The sequence below is a fragment of the Athene cunicularia genome, assembly GCF_003259725.1.
Source record: "Athene cunicularia isolate RWA chromosome 3 unlocalized genomic scaffold, athCun1 chr3_part1, whole genome shotgun sequence".
Classification (NCBI taxonomy): domain Eukaryota; kingdom Metazoa; phylum Chordata; class Aves; order Strigiformes; family Strigidae; genus Athene; species Athene cunicularia.
This window is the reverse complement of record NW_020799097.1, coordinates 75,180,199-75,196,549: the sequence shown is the minus strand read 5'-3', so window position 1 is coordinate 75,196,549 and position 16,351 is coordinate 75,180,199. Positions and strand designations below refer to the sequence as shown.

Here is a 16,351-nt window from a genome sequence, read left to right as displayed (position 1 = left end):
CACCCCCAGTTCCCTCAGCCGCTCCCCGTACGACCTGTGCTCCAGACCCTGCACCAGCTCCGTTGCCCTTCTCTGGACACGCTCGAGTCATTCAATGTCCTTTTTGTAGTGAGGGGCCCAAAACTGAACACAGGAATCGAGGGGCAGCCTCACCAGTGCCCAGTACAGGGGTAACATCCCTTCCCTGTCCCTGCTGGCCACGCTATTGCTGACACAAGCCAGGATGCCATTGGCCTTCTTGGCCCCCTGGGCACACTGCTGGCTCCTGTTCAGCCAGCTGTCAATCAGCACCCCCAGGTCCCTCTCTGACTGGCAGCTCTCCAGCCACTCCTCCCCAAGCCTGTAGCGCTGCTGGGGGTTGTTGTGGCCCCAGGGCAGCCCCCGGCATTTGGCCTTATGGAAACTCCTCCAGTTGGCCTCAGCCCGTGGCTCCAGCCTGTCCAGGTCTCTCTGCAGAGCCTCCCTACCCTCGAGCAGATCAACACTCCCACCCAACTGGGTGTCATCTGCAAACTGACTGAGGGTGCACTCGATCCCCTCGTCTAGATCATCAATAAAGATGTTAAACAGGAGTGGCCCCAAAACCCAACCCTGGGGGACACCACTCGTGACTGGCCACCAACCAGATTTAACTCCATTCACCACAACTCTTTGGGCCCAGTCGTCCAGCCAGTTTTTTACCCAGCGAAGTGTGCGATTGTCCAAACCTCGAGCAGCCATTTTTGCCAGGAGAATGCTGTGGGAAATGGTGTCAAAAGCCTTGCTAAAGTCAAGGTAAATTACATCCACAGCCTTTCCCTCATCCAATAAGCAGGTCGCTCTGTCATAGAAGGAGATCAGGTTTGTCAAAGAGGACCTGCCTTTCATAAACCCATGCTGTCTGGGCCTGAGCATCTGGTTGTCCTGCATGTGTTGCATGATGGTGTTTAGGATGAGCTGCTCCATCAGCTTCCCGGGCACTGAAGTCAAGCTGACAGGCCTGTAATTTACCGGATCATCCTTCCGACCCTTCTTATAGATGGGTGTCACATTGGCCAATTTCCAATCTGTCGGCACCTCCCTGGTCAGCCAGGACTGCTGGTAAATGATGGAAAGCGGCTTGGCGAGCGCCTCAGCCAGCTCCTTCAGCACACTGGGGTGTATCCCATCCATTCCCATGTCTGTGTGATGCAGTAGGTCACTGACTGTCTCCTGGATTGCAGGGGGGTCGTTCTCCCAGTCTCTGTATTCTGGCTGTGGAGGCTGGATTTCACCAATACAACTAACCTTGTTATTAAAGACTGAGGCAAAGAAGGCATTAAGCACCTCAGCCTTCTTCTCATCACTTGTTATCAAATTTCTTCCTGCATCTAGCAGGGGATGCAGACTCTCCCTGGACTTTCTTTTGCTACTGACATACTTATAGAAACTTTTCTTGTTGTCCTTGATTGCAGAGGACAAATTAATTTCCAGTTGGGCTTTAGCCCTTCTGATTTCCACCCTGCATAGCCTCACAGTCTCTTTGTAATCATGGTGTGTGGCTAGCCCCTTCTTCCAAGGGCTGTAAACTCTCCTTTTCTCCCTGAGTTGCAGCCAAAGCTCCCTGTTCAGCCAGGGTGGTCTTCTCTGGCATCGGCTTCTCTTAGAGCGTCTAGGGACCGCCTGCTCCTGAGCCATTAACACTTCTTTCTTAAAGAGCGCCCAGCCTTCCTGGGCCCCTATACTCTTCAGGAGAGTCTCCCAGGGGATCCTTTCAAGTAGGTGCCTAAAAAAGACAAAGTCAGCCCTTCTGAAGTCCAGGATGTCAGTCCTACTTAGCTCTCTCCCGACCTCTCTGAGAACAGAGAACTCTATTATTTCATGATTGCTGTGCCCTAGTCGACCTCCAACCTCCATGTCATCCACCAGTCCTTCTCTGTTCACAAAGAGGAGATCCAGCAGGGCACCTTCTCTGGTCACTTTACTCACCAGTTGCATCAGGAAGCTGTCTCCCACACATTCTAGGAATCTCCTGGTCTGGTCTCGTTCTGCTGTGTTGTATTTCCAGCAGATGTTTGGGAAATTAAAGTTGCCCACAAGAACAAGGGCAAGCGATCGTGAGATTTCACCTAAGTGCCTATAAAATATCTCATCCATCTCTCTGTCCTGGTTGGGTGGCCTATAGTAGACTCCTACTACAACATCTGCCCTGTTGGCCTTACCCCTGATTTTAATGCAAAGACACTCAACCCTGTCTTCACTACACCTGTGCTCAAAGCAATCATAACAGTGATAACAGATATTTTCCTTCTGGTCCTGCTTTTGGAATCATATAGTGCTTCTGTAAACATAGCATCTGTAGGAGATGTCCTGTCAGTGAAATGTTTCATTACATGGCCATCAAAAAACACTTTTTAGGTTATAGTATTATTTTTACAGATAGTTACAGGGGAAAATTCTACAACAAAGATAACAGCTTTGGAAAAAAACACCAAATAACTCACCTGTGTATTTAAAAGATTTGTTTAATATGTGCTGGACTGCTGATAATTAGTAAACTATGTTTCCTAAGTCATGGTAGTACTACTTTTTATTATAATACTGTTTCAGAAATGTTTCCACATCATTTTGAGTCAATTAGTAAGTTTACTGACAAGTTCAGAGTCTGAAATGCTTTTGTTCCTTTTTACAGCTCTTCCTCAGTACTTCCTCAATACTTTGAGACTCCAAAGGTGATAAACTCCTTGAATTTGAGTTATGGCTGATCAGTGTTCTGAGAACTGGATTATTCAGGATCACCTTCTAAGTGCAAAACTTTGGTCTGATCTACTTTACAGGACTCTAATGCCCAGCTGTTTATACACTAGAAACAGTGTTTCATCCCTGCAAAGGTATAAACTAGTACTGTGCTTGAGTACAACCTACTTGTTGTTGAGTTGTACTCAAAAATCCAGTTTTGCATCTACTGTTCACTCATCCAGTCAATGTAGGAAAAAAATATATAGTCTTTCCCAAAGAACATTGTGAGTATTATTTCTTAATGATGAATGCACAGACCAAGGCAAACCAAGAAATATCCACATGCAAATTATTATTGAATGAAGTTTCAATGGAATGAGATCTGTCCTTTAAGAATACCACATGGGGCAGTTTCTGTATTTTTGTAGCAGCTGTTTACTTTTCCAGTCACCTAGAAGAACAGCTCCAGTCCATATGCAAATAAACTGCATATGCAAAGAACCTCTAACACCAAAGCTTTTACATCTATTGTGAAAGTCACATACAGCAAGGTTGTGTACAAAAATAACAGAATAGCCAGATTATAGCAGACCTCAAGCAGAACAGTCCTCAGCACCTGCAAAATGTTTGAAACAGTCCCTCCCACTGCTGTCCTACACTCAACCAGCTCAAGCTTCTGCCTCTTCCCTGACCTGACAGAGCACCCATTTTCTCTAAAAGAAGGACCTGATACTTCCTGTTCCTTACATGCCAGGATTCTGCATGCTCACTGTGTTCAAATGAGGCTGCTTTCAGAGGATGTTCAAAGTTTATGGTCCATCCTGTGAACCTCGAGAACATACTGCAACTGTTACACAAAAGTACCATTTGGCTAATGATGCATGGTTGTTGATGACCTTTGCTGTATTAGTTCTGATATAAAATGTGTTTCATCTGCTCCCATAAATTGGAAACTTTAATCCAGATTGGAGATTATATCCAGAAAGCAGAGTTAAAGAAACAAAAAATCATTTAGAAATTTATATGAAAGTATTCTCAAAAATGTCACATTCTTCTTGTGTAATTACTTTTCTGTTTCCTAGATTATAAAGTTTACCAGTGGAAAAAATGTGATCTGGAGTCTGAGTTTCATCAGTTTTCATATCTCATCAATCACCACTCCCAAATAATCCAGACTTTTCAAGACATATGCTGACTGAAGTTATTCAATCTTTTTTTTCTTTGTGAGGTCCCCATTGCTGTATCTGAAGCTAGGTAACCAAATTAAAAATATTTTTGTCACTAGTGCCAGATATGACTCAAATGCCACAATAGAAATAGATCTACCAAATAAGGAGTTGACATTTTTATATAATCACTTCTCAGTGATGTTTATTTTGATGCTGTCAAGAGGTATTTCTACTTTATATGAAAGATGCTTTGAGACAGGGAAAACACATAGCCTAGATACTGAATTGGGAAATGATTAAATGAAATATTTTTCTATATTTACATATGCACACACACATATTTATTATACACATACATATAAATGTATATAAAAGTAAGTCTTCTTCCTTTGCCAAAGGTAATGTCTCAGATGAATAGGCAATTTTCTCACTAGTCATTCATCATTTCTCAACAATTTCAGATTATTTCAAAAATAAAAGCAGTACCCTTAAATTCTGATAAATAAAGCCTTCTTACATTTTCAAACAAATATTTAAAAAAATTATTTGAGAAACTGGATGAGATTTAATCTAAACACTTCAATGGAGTTTCTTTCACCGAACATTCTAATGTTATGAATAACATAATAGAGTGATTAGAATATAACTAACATATGTGCATTTACACTGGCTGAGAGAAAACCAGTAAATTCTTGAGTAGAATAACTCATTTAGGAAGAGTTTATCTTATTTCTTCCACTCCTCTGTATTAAACCTATGTCTGTTCCACTTAAGTGCTACAATAAAAGATTTACAGGCTAAGAACCGAGGTCATCCCTATACCTGTACCTAGAAAACCCCAGATGACCTTCATCCTCAGCCCCTTTCTCCTGAGTGTGCTTTTGCAGGAATCTATTTCCTCTTTCTCTTTCTTCATTGCTTTTCAATAGGATGCTTTAAATCTCCTATTTTCTACAAACTTGATTTCTGCTAATCCATTTTTACTCTCCCTGCTCCTTTCTGTACAACTTTTCTACTCTCTTCTCTAAGTGTTCTCCTCATTTACTTTCTTCATTCAAATCACATCAGTTTTCTCAAAGACTGAAAAACTGGAATGCAAAAATACAAACCAATATGCATTGTGACACCACTTCTCACCTTGTAAACCCTTATATTTTTTTAACCTTAATCCTAGGCCTATAACTCTGTTGCAGCTTCATGTCTTTAATTAATGCACTTCACTCGAAACATTCTTAAGAAACAAGTATATTAATCAATCCTTTTGTTACCTATTACTCTACTGCTAAAATTATTTCCTTCACTTGCGTTTCAATCCACTTGATACTTTTCTTCTTTTCAGAAATCATTCAACATTTTTTTTTCTACTTATGTCAGAATAGCATAAGTAGAAATTTAGAAATAAGTAGAAATTAGATGAGTTTTCCAGCTTTCACAATTAAAGTATGGCATGTAAATTTTCCTACCCAAACTTTTTTTTAATGTTACCCTAAGAAAACTCATGGAATATCAGTGGCATGTTCAATAGGCTGTTCATATGTTACATCATATCAATTATGTAAAATGGAAGAAATTTTCACCCTTTAATTGGGTGAAATCCAAGCGGTTCCATTTTAATTTCATGATGACTGATTTTTAATAGAAAATGAAGATTTAGAGAAGGATAAATGCTTTAGAGTCAAAAGCCAAAACCGGGAGACATCTTTTTGTGCTTTTCATTTGTTTATTTGTTTGCCTTTTAAAAGTGAGATGATCCAAATTCTGCTGACCTACCATAGCTGCATTTTCTCAGTGAATGTATTTACAAGAAAGTCTCTTATATCTTTCAATAGTTGAACAATGTTAAGTAATGCACATATCCTGTCAAACAACTTCAATGATCTAACTCTTCCATTTAGTGTACCTAGTGAAACACTGTTCTGTAAGGTCTAGACTGAAATAGACAGTAATCTTACTGATTTCAGTGAAAGTTATCTTTAGGGACTCATGAGTTCAATCCAAATATTTTGTGTCAAAAAGATCCACAGAGAGTACATGTATTACTGAAGAGAAAGAGACAAACAAATCTGAGTTAGTATATCGGATTTGGATAAAGAATTAAGAAAAAACAGACATCTAGGTTTAATTTCTTTTTTATATATAAAATCTGTTTTGTACTGAATTCTCATGTCAGAAGTTTATGACACTTCTTCCTCACAGTAAAATACATTTTAATCTTCTAATTTAGTTGGGCTTCTGAGCAATAGTGCCTAGTAATTTCTTTCCTAAATGTCTACCAATTTTCAAATATGTATTTAGGGCTCCTTAATAGGTTTTGTTTCTTTTATTTTGAGCCATAAAGTTCCATGCCACTGTTGTTTATTGCTGTAGTTTGGTCTCTCAAAGAAAATATGCAAAATTATATTGGCATTGCTGGTGCTTTATTTTACTGGTCCAATATTTTACAAATAAGGTAAGTTTTACTATTTCATATAATAAACATAAACACAAACTCCAATCATCTTAATAGATACTTTTAGATAGCAAGTAATCAGAATTAAAAAAGTCCTATCAGTTTATTAAAGCAGTGACTGCAAATCTAATATACCTTTTTAATAAAAATGGTACTTCAGCCTAGATAGCTTTGTGCCTTACTCACATTTAGTATGCAACTATAAGAAAGAAAACAGTCACTTATGACTGTTTGATCACAAATAAATCAGTGGTTTTTGACTTAAAAATATTATTGGAGTTTTTCTCTGACAGGGCTGATTTAGACAGTAAAAAATGGTCTGCAGTCATTACTGCAGGAAAGATAGGAGATCTAGGTTAAAAACTAGTAAATCGGGTTTTTATTGCTTGATGCAGCACCTGAGAATAATATGACATTACAGACTTGTAGTTTTACTATTGGCATCTTTCAGGTCTTTCTCAGAAATACAAACTCAAAATCCAAATTCCCTAAAACATGTGCTGTTTTTTTCCCAGAAGAACAAAGATTCTAGACATGCTTTGATAATGACTCTATCAATAACAATAAATTAAGAATAAAAATAGGTGCTAAAGAAAACAGTTACTTTAGAAACATTATAAAAAGTTACATCAAACTCAAAATTATGATACCAATTGTGTAAAGATTCACAAAATTCACAAAATTTACAGAAAAAGTGACATCCTTCACCTACTGAAATCCTCAAAAATTCTACAAAATGGACAGGACAAAATGTTAACAATAACCTGTGTCCTGCTCGTTAACGATGTAACTGAATGAATACATGACCTGAAATGTAATGAGGGTTACTAAATGTAAAACAAGCCATACAGGTGAAAAAAAAGAAAACCACCAAACCTCCAGCAAATTGGCTAAATGACCTCAAGAAAAAGGGCAACATATCAACCATTCACAAATAAATAAAAGAGACTATGCTCATTAGGAAGCTCTGTCTAAGCAATAAACAAAAAGTTATAGTTTAGAAAACACAGAATAGGAAGAAATATATATTTAAAAAAAAAAAAAAGTAATGCCTGTCTGGAATATTGTAGGAAGCAATGATCACTTCCCTTCAAAAGAAACTTCAGGATTAAAGAGAGTTCAGAGATAGTGAGACTGGTTAAGGACTTAGAAAAAAAATCTCAGTAATTATAGAACTGTGATTGATTACTTCAAAAAGGTGATAAATAAAAATGATTATACCAGAAGTATACAAAATAATGAATAGTATAAGTGAAGGTAGATTGGGAGCTTCTGCTCTCCCTGCTGCAATGAACAGTGGGGCAGTCAGTGAAATTAAGAAATGAAAAAAAATAAAATAGTAAATATTTACTCATAAAATGCATAATTAGTGCATGGAACTAATGTTGCAAAAATATAAGGGAGATTCAAATGACTGAATAATCATTTGAGTATCTTACTGAAAACATACTGAATCATGAATTTAATAATACAACACAATAATACAAAGAAGACATGAGTCAATCCTTTAAAAAGTATTTTTGAAAGTTAGGAGTGTTGGATACACTGTGCTTCAGAGTTTTGGTCAATCTGCAACTACAAGAAGAAATTTTCAGATAATTCTACATTTTTGCAGTTGGGCTCCCCTTATTTTCCATTGGTTCTGGCTGAACCAGAACCCAGAACATAACAGGCCTGGGCTGGCTTTTCTCTGATCCAGTATAACAATTTCAGTGCTTAGTAGTTGTGGTCCAAAAGTAATGCTACAGTATGGATGAGGAATTTGATAAAGAAACAATGCTTCAGGTAAGCTAATACCGAGTCTGTGTCTCATGGAAAAAAAGCAAACAAAAAGTCAATCATTGTTTGTGAATGAACTTTAGTAGCAGTTATGAGTTATATTCCATCTTGTGCTGAAGACCAGTATTTTTCTTTGAATATGTGCAATTATCAATTGTGCCTTCTCAAGAAAAAAAGGTTCAGGGTCTATGCACTTTACAGTATAGTCCTGAAATGCATAAAAGTTGAATATCCCAATCATTTGAAAATACAGTACCCATCAGTATGGAATGGAATGGAATGAAAATGTGTATATATTACACAACTACTCAATATGACCTATCCATTATTGGGAAAAAAAAAACCAAACAAAAAACAACTAAGAAAAGAAAACAGTATTCTTAAAAGATTTGATAGTTAAAACTATGAAAGACCAAACTCAATGTTAAAAAATACATTAATGACAATGTGGCGGTAAAACAATTTAAAGAGTGCAAATTAAAATTTTAAAAATTCCTAAATTAGAGTTCAGCTGCCTGGCAGTCAGTGATAGAAATGGTCCTGTTTTAAGTTTTTTAGTTTTATTATAATCTGTTAAACACAATTCACACAGAGATGGATTTCTACATTTTAACACTAACAGAAAGTACTAATTAGCAACAAACATTTTAACCTGTGTACCTCATCTTTTCATTCTGTCAGTAGAGTCAGAATTATCAGTAGCTTTCAGAAAGCGTGATTTTCACAAGACTCTCTTCTACTATTACAAGAAAAGAATATTCTTCCCATTAGTCTGTGTGATTTTGAATAGTTTTAAAGTTAATATCTCTTTAATTTTCCATTTTTCTCCTCAAAATATGGACTATCTTTTAGAGCTTAGAGGTCAGCAAACTACAATTTTACCTAGAATACATTTCTCCTGTACAAGCTGACAGTTTACACTGATGGTATATTCTTTCCGATGAGATGTGCCAGTGTAACTTTTAAAGAATCTGTATGTCATCTCAGATGGATCAAAAATTTTAGTACAAATACAGCAGAATGGAAAACTGTCCTGCAGGACAAAGCTGGCCACAAGAGCTGGAAGACTCCTTCAAAGCATGTCAACCTCTTCAAAGTCAAGTAAGCACGGCAGGACAGCATAGATGAATGCAAAATTCCTGTCTGAGCTCAAACATCAAAAGACTGTACACAGTAGATGGAAGCAAAGATGGACTACCTATGATAAATATAGAGATCCATGATGAGGACCCATGATGAATATTGCAGTTAGGAAAATCAAAGTTCAACTGGAGTTGAAACTAGTGAGAAATCTGAGGGGTAACAAGAAGGGCTTGAAAAAGCATTTTATCAGCAAAGAGAAGTCAGGAAAACGTGGGCCCATTCAGCAGGACAGGGAAATGAGTGACAAAGGATGTAGTGTTGCCAGCAGGACAAACAAGTAATTCCTCCCCTCTATTCTGTACTTCAGAGACTATGCCTTGAATGACCATTTTTGGGATCCCCAATACAAGACAGACATTGATATCTAGTGGAAGGCCATCAAGATTGTCAAGAGGGCTGAGACACACGACATATGTAGACAGGCTGACAGAACATCTGTTCAATGTTCAGGGGAATTTTACTGCTGTCTCAGCTACATAAGGCAAGACAAGAAAGGGCCAGAATCTTCTCAAAGGTGCACTGCAATAGGACAAGCGACAATGGGCACAAGTTACAACATAGGAAATTTTAACTGGATAAAAGGAAAAAAAACCCAAACTGTGATGACGGTCAAACATTGGAGTAAATCGTCCGTGGAGAGTACAGAATCTCCATCCTCGGAGATGTTAAAAAATATCACTTGGGCACAGCCCTGAGCAATCTGACCCAAGTTGTTCCTGCATGGGGGTTTGGACCAGATGACCTTTAGAGGTCCCTTCCAATCATAAAGCACAACTAATTTTTATAACAATCCATTATGAGTAATGGAAGTTTATTTATTAAACTACACTTATCCTGGCCTGTATTACAGCACTGCAAGAGAAAAAGAACACTTTCTAATAGAGTTGGAATAGAGTTGCCTCCTACTTGGTTGCCAATGTCCCAGTGAGAAATTGTTATAAAAAATGTTTTTGCAAACATGAAACCACACATAACTTTTTTCTTAAGCGTGTTTAATTCTAATTTAAATTTTCTTAAGCATGTTTAATTCTAATTTAAATTTTGAACCATTTTCTTCTTCCAAGTTTAACAAGAATTTAGGACAGAAATGACAAAGATTTTTCTTTTTAAAACTTTTAATTTCCATGCATTTTTCTAATTGCTAAATCTCCTTGTAGTGGTGACATAATGGAATAATAAAAGTCATGTTCCAACCAAAAATGCACAATAATAATATTCTATTTATTTAAACCTTTTTGTAAGCATTGAAGACATGCTATTTAACATCTACAGAAATACAGTATCTGTTTCATCATTATGGTGCAAGTCCTAATATTAAAGCTGAAGCTACCATGTTATTTCTTTTTTCTTGAGATCATACATTCCTCTGTACGTAATGGCATGTTTGAAATCATGAACAAATAAAGAGAGATAATGACTCCAGAACTTTGGACAATATAGAGAATGCAGTAGGAGGGATAAAAGTTATTCACAAGCTCATGAAGTTTCCATACATTAAGCAACCGTTTTTATCCAAATAAATAAAGCAGAATAGAAACATAGAGCAATGTTTTGTTTTGTTTGTTTACTTTTTATTTTGCTAGGCGAAGCTCCTCAGAAGCAGTAGAGATTATAAATAATGAACTGGATTTTTTTGTCTCTCCTTAATACCTGCATCTTTTCAAAGTAATGGGTTGGAAGAGTGCAAGACTGAAAAACAGATACCTTGGAAATGTGGAGGAAGGAAGAAAATCAGTGAGAGCTATTATCAGGGTACAAATTATAATTGAGTCCTGCTGTTGGAGAGCTGATGTTACATGTTAAAGGACACAAATACAATGAAGTACACGTTAACTGTAAGAAGATATACCAGAAGCTCTAAAGATTTAAATGCTACATTTAATCATATATTTTTTTTTTGTATCAAAGCTACTCATAACAATTTATCTTAAAGGAAAATACAACTACGAAATTTCTGCATCACCTACTACAGGGTGCATCCTATCACTTAAATAGATACCGGTAGCAGGAGAACAGAACGTGACAGATATGACAGTGGGAACTGGTAGAATGTATCATAAAATTAATGTATACATATATAAATATGATTTATTGGGAAGGATTCAAAGAAATCTCAAAAGCCATATAACAGCCAAGCCATACAACAGCCATCAAGTACATGAACAAGGATGATTCTGTCGTTATATTTCTAGAAACTTTCAGCAAAATGGTATATTCATACCTGCAAGATCCTAGGGTAGTATCTCTGGAGTTCACTATAGATAGTGAAAAGAAACAGGTTCTTTCTGGGGGTGATTCTGGATAGGAGTGTAGCTTATTCTGTGTGAGAAATGTCTATGTTAGTGCATTAGTTAGAAGTATTCATTTGAAGCAAATCTGATCATCCTCGCTTATATCATAAGGTGGTCTTGGAGTGCTTGAATTGGATTCCTTTTAGAGAAAGCTAAATCAAAAGATGTGCTCCAAGAGCATACCTAGTCTGTTCCAACTGCTGATGGGTATTCAATCCACAAAATCAATCATAGCTGCTCAGACATAAATCTCCCTTAACACATACAATATGGATGCAGAGTTACCTTTGCCAACTGTTTTACAGACCTGTTTCTATTGCATCATGCTGTTTGCTAAGGTGGTAATAGCTTGAATTTGTCCTCAGGAAAGTTTCCTTTCTCCATTGTCCACAGAAGATGCCTCCAAAGGATATTTAGCTAAGTTAGGTGCCTGAAATTGCAGATGTGCACAGAGTCCCAAATCTACCACAAGATTCTTATGGAAAATGAACAGTCATAAGATAACAGGGAAAATCATTTAATAAACTAGTCACTTGTTGAAGCATAGTAATAAGGAATAGAAGTGATCAGTCAGTTTCCAAAATGTTGAGAAGTTACTAGTAAGATTCCAATGGGATATGTGCTGGTCCATACTGTTCATTATATTTTAAAACTAAATAGAAAATGATGGTAGCATGATAGATTAATTACCAGTAAATGCAGAGTAATACATATGAGGGAAAACAAACAATCCTAATTATACCAGTGTACTACTCAGGAAAGAGATCTTGAAGTCCCTGCAGACAGTTACCTGAAAATGGAGGCACAATGTTTGGCAGCAGTCAGAAAGGCAAATAAAATGGTTGCAATTATTACTAAACATTAAGTACTGGTCATAAAACTTCATTGTGTCAGACTGCAAATCCATGATGTTTGGCCGTCACAAAATTTTGTAGTCATATGACTTTAAAGAGTGTGTCAAAGAAGTTAAGATAAAGAGAAGGGCAGCATGGATTATCAACACTTCAGAATATTTTTTCATAGTGGAAAGACCTAAGTAGACTAGAATTGTTCTGTTTAGAAAAACTGATGACTGAGCAGGATACATAAGAAATCATGAAGAGTATAGGTGGAGTGAATCAATAACAATACTTCAGCTTTTTTTCACAGTACAAGTGAAAAATAAACAATCAGGCATAAATTTAAGATCAAAGGAAGCATTTTTTTTCATACAATGCACAATGAAACTGCAGAATTTATTGACAAAGTATACTGTGGAGACCAATTAATGAATACATTTAAAAGGATTAGTAAAGGTCCATCCAGTCTTCCTAAATGCAAAAACTTGAATACAACATCCCAGTTAGAAAGCTGCTAAGCCACTGATAGTTGGAAACTGGGAGGATATACTGGGGAGGATACTCTGCTGATGACACTCTCCCTAAATGTCTCATCCCAGTCACTCATAGTAATGAGACAAACAGACCTTTAAATGAGTACAACAGCATCTTGTTCTTATGAATATTAAGAAACAAAATTTTAATGGGCTCTGAGTTAAAAAAAAAAAAAAAATATGATTATTGGAATTCAAAATCTACTTTGGGTAACAATGAATCTACACTTTTAATATTCACTGAAATCAAGTGTAATTATTTTGTTCACATTAAGGGCTGGGATTGTGCTTATTAAAATGAATGGGAGGATTTTTACCAACTCCAGTAACAGTTCTGAAATTCATTTTGAAGTGACAGGCATAATTGTCAGTCAAGTATATGAACTGAATATGAAAAATTAAAAAGAGGTCAATTCTTTTTCCATGTAATTTAGTAGTAGAAATAAAACAGGTATTACCCCTGAAACTAGGCAAATGACATCTATTTACATCTCAAAGGAACTTTAAAGATATAATATACCAAAATGTGAATGTAGAAACAGACTACCAGGGAAACTTATTTACGTCTCTCCCTAACAGAAAACACAAGCATCACTTCATTACCGTGCACAGAAACTAATTGCAAAATGAAGGAAAGTTACTGAAGAAGAAATGAGGGACAAAATAATGGAGAAATTATTTATATTAGAATACTGAATTGACTGCAATATACATTAACAGTAACATTTCATACATGGAGTTTTTTCATTTCCAGAAGAAAGCTTGTCAGAAGTATTTCAGAGGCAGAAGTATGATTGGCAACTGTTTTAAGAATACCCATACTTTAAGATAAATATAACCTGTTTTGTAAGAACAGTAAGATTTTTTAAAAAACAATGCAACATCATTGAAGAGAAAAATTTAGATATGCCACTAAAATCACTCTCACTTGGTACTGAACTATTACATGTCATTCATTACATGTACATTCATTGCAATATGAAAAAAGTCTTGTTTTACACAGCTGTATTTATCACAGAAAGGCATTAGAAGCATCCCTACAATGCATATTCTCATTTCAGGAGATCTCTTTGCATTGCTACTTTATAGGTTTCTAAAGGTAGTAAATGGCTTTGTGTATCATGAATAAAAGGCAGTGCCAGCTTCCTCCAGCTACTCATTTTCACAGCCCACTACTTTTTAAAAAAACTTTCTCCTGTCAGATATATATTCCTTAACTGTTAAATCTCATTAAAACCATTCTGGCTTCCTGGGTTTTCATTAAACAACACACATTTTAAAATGAATTATATAGACATATGATTTTAATGTGTCTCTCTTTAAGCCTTCTCTTAGAATGGTCTATGTTATGACCACTATTATTATTACTATTTTTAAAGTACAATTCAAAAGCATTTTCCGACTATAGCTCTGCTTTCTTCTTCTAACTCGTCAGTCAACGAGATCAGTTTCCATTTAAAAAGTTAACTCACATGGCAGGATTTTCTCAGAATTTTCAGGAAGAGGTATTGAGAGGTATTGAGAAGCATGGAAACACCCTCACCCCCACCCCCCCAATATGAAATTAAGTGTAAAAACAGTTTTGTGATTTAAAATTAATTCATTAAAATGTTCTTAGCAAAGTGATATATAGTTCTGGTTTTGACTGTGATGTATTACTTTAGCTTCTAAACTATATAGTAGTAATTACTAAGATAGTATTTATGACAGTTCTAGCCAATCACTAAAAATATTTTAAAATTGTCATAAAAAGGTTAATTAAGCCACGCCTGTGTGCTTTTACATGGCAGTATCGTTTCTGTCAACTGATTTGACATGATAGGTGACACATATGTCTTACTTTAGTTCAATATAAAAGTATGAATATAAAATTAATAATAAAATCCAAGGAATCATAAATATGTCCTGTAAAGTTTCCAGCTAAAAATAAGGTATTTTTTTTCAGTACTTGTGTTTAGATTGCATTTCTTCTAATTCCTGACATGGTCCTAAATATCACTGCCCAGAGGAATGCTGCCATAAGATATCCTTACTGGAACAGCTGTAGGTTACCCAGCAACCAGTTCATATCAATTCCTGTTGGGTCCTCTGTCAAGAACAAAAAATCAGTTATTTGCCTTTCTCGTTTTTCCTTCCTTTTAAATAGTCTTGTTCCATAGTCAATGCAGAACCTACAGACACTATACATGAAGTTCTAAATAGATTAGTAGACAAAAGATTGTGTCTTATTATAAACAAATACTTTAACCTTTCGTGCCTGAAGATTGCAATGTTTTCTATAACATCCCCCCCCCCAGTATATGTCATCAATTTATAGCATTCTAACATCCTCTGTTCTGAGGGGTATGGAGAGGCTGATATGTCAACCAGACCCATACCCATAGGGAGGTCTGCTGCCTCCCTGGGGCTCGAGTTAGAGATATTAAAAGGAAGGTCACTGCTCTGGTGCAGCCGTCAGATTACTGCCCTTTGTTGGTTATCCAGCCAGGTAACGATGAGTAGAGAGAAGTCTAAAGTCACTCAAAAAGGACTTCAAGGCACTGGGGTGGCTAGTTGAAGGCTCAGGAGCTCAGGTGGTGTTTTCATCAATCCCTCAAGTGGAAGGGAAAAACTCTCAAAGAGGGTGGAAAATGCATCTGATTAACACATAGCTCAGAGACTGGTGCCACCGTTGGAATTTTGGGTTCTTTGATCATGGCAAAGTTTATAAGGCACCTGGTCTGCTGGCAACAAATGGAACAGGTGGGATGCAGCTGTCCCAGAGAGGGAAAAAGATTCTGGGGCAGGAGTTAGCAGGGCTTATTGACAGGGCTTTAAACTAGATATGAAGAGGGACGGGGAGATAACTGGGCCTATTAGGAATAAGCTCAAGGGAAGCATGCCAAGGCTTGAAGGATGGTGGACTGGTGAGGGCTCTCTTGCTACTTCATTTGAGAGAAGGGAAAGATGTTTAGAAATCGTGGAAGCACCTGAGAAAGCCCTGATAAGAAATGGGGCCCACACTCACAAAAAGGTGTTGGATTCATTAGCTTATCTCAAGTGCATCTATACCAATGCACTCAGTATGAGCAACAAACAGGGGCAGCTTGAGGCCATGATGCAGCAGGAGAACTATGACACAGTAGTTATAACAGAAACGTGGTGGGATGCCTCACATGACTGGAGTGCTGCAGTCAATGGCTACAAGCTCTTCAGGAGGGATAGACAGGGAAGGAGAGGTGGGGGAGTGGCCCTGTATGTTAGAGAATGTTATGAGAGCTCAGAAATCAAGTACAGTGATGACGAGGTTGAGAGTGTTTGGTTTAGGTTAAGGGCCAATAAAGCAGATCTTGCTGTGGGAGTCTGCTATAGAACCCCAACCAAAGCAGTGAGGTGGATGAAGCTTTCTATAAACAGCTGGGAGAAATCTCATGGTCACTTGCCATTGTTCTTGTAGGGTATCTGCTGGGAT

At 37.0% G+C, this 16,351-nt stretch overlaps 1 protein-coding gene across 1 annotated transcript in view; it reads right to left on the bottom strand.

Annotated features, from left to right (window-relative positions):
• PACRG (parkin coregulated) overlaps positions 1–16,351 on the bottom strand; it is a 245,266-nt gene that overhangs the window by 141,647 nt on the left and 87,268 nt on the right. The gene's annotated exons all lie outside the window — the stretch shown is intronic.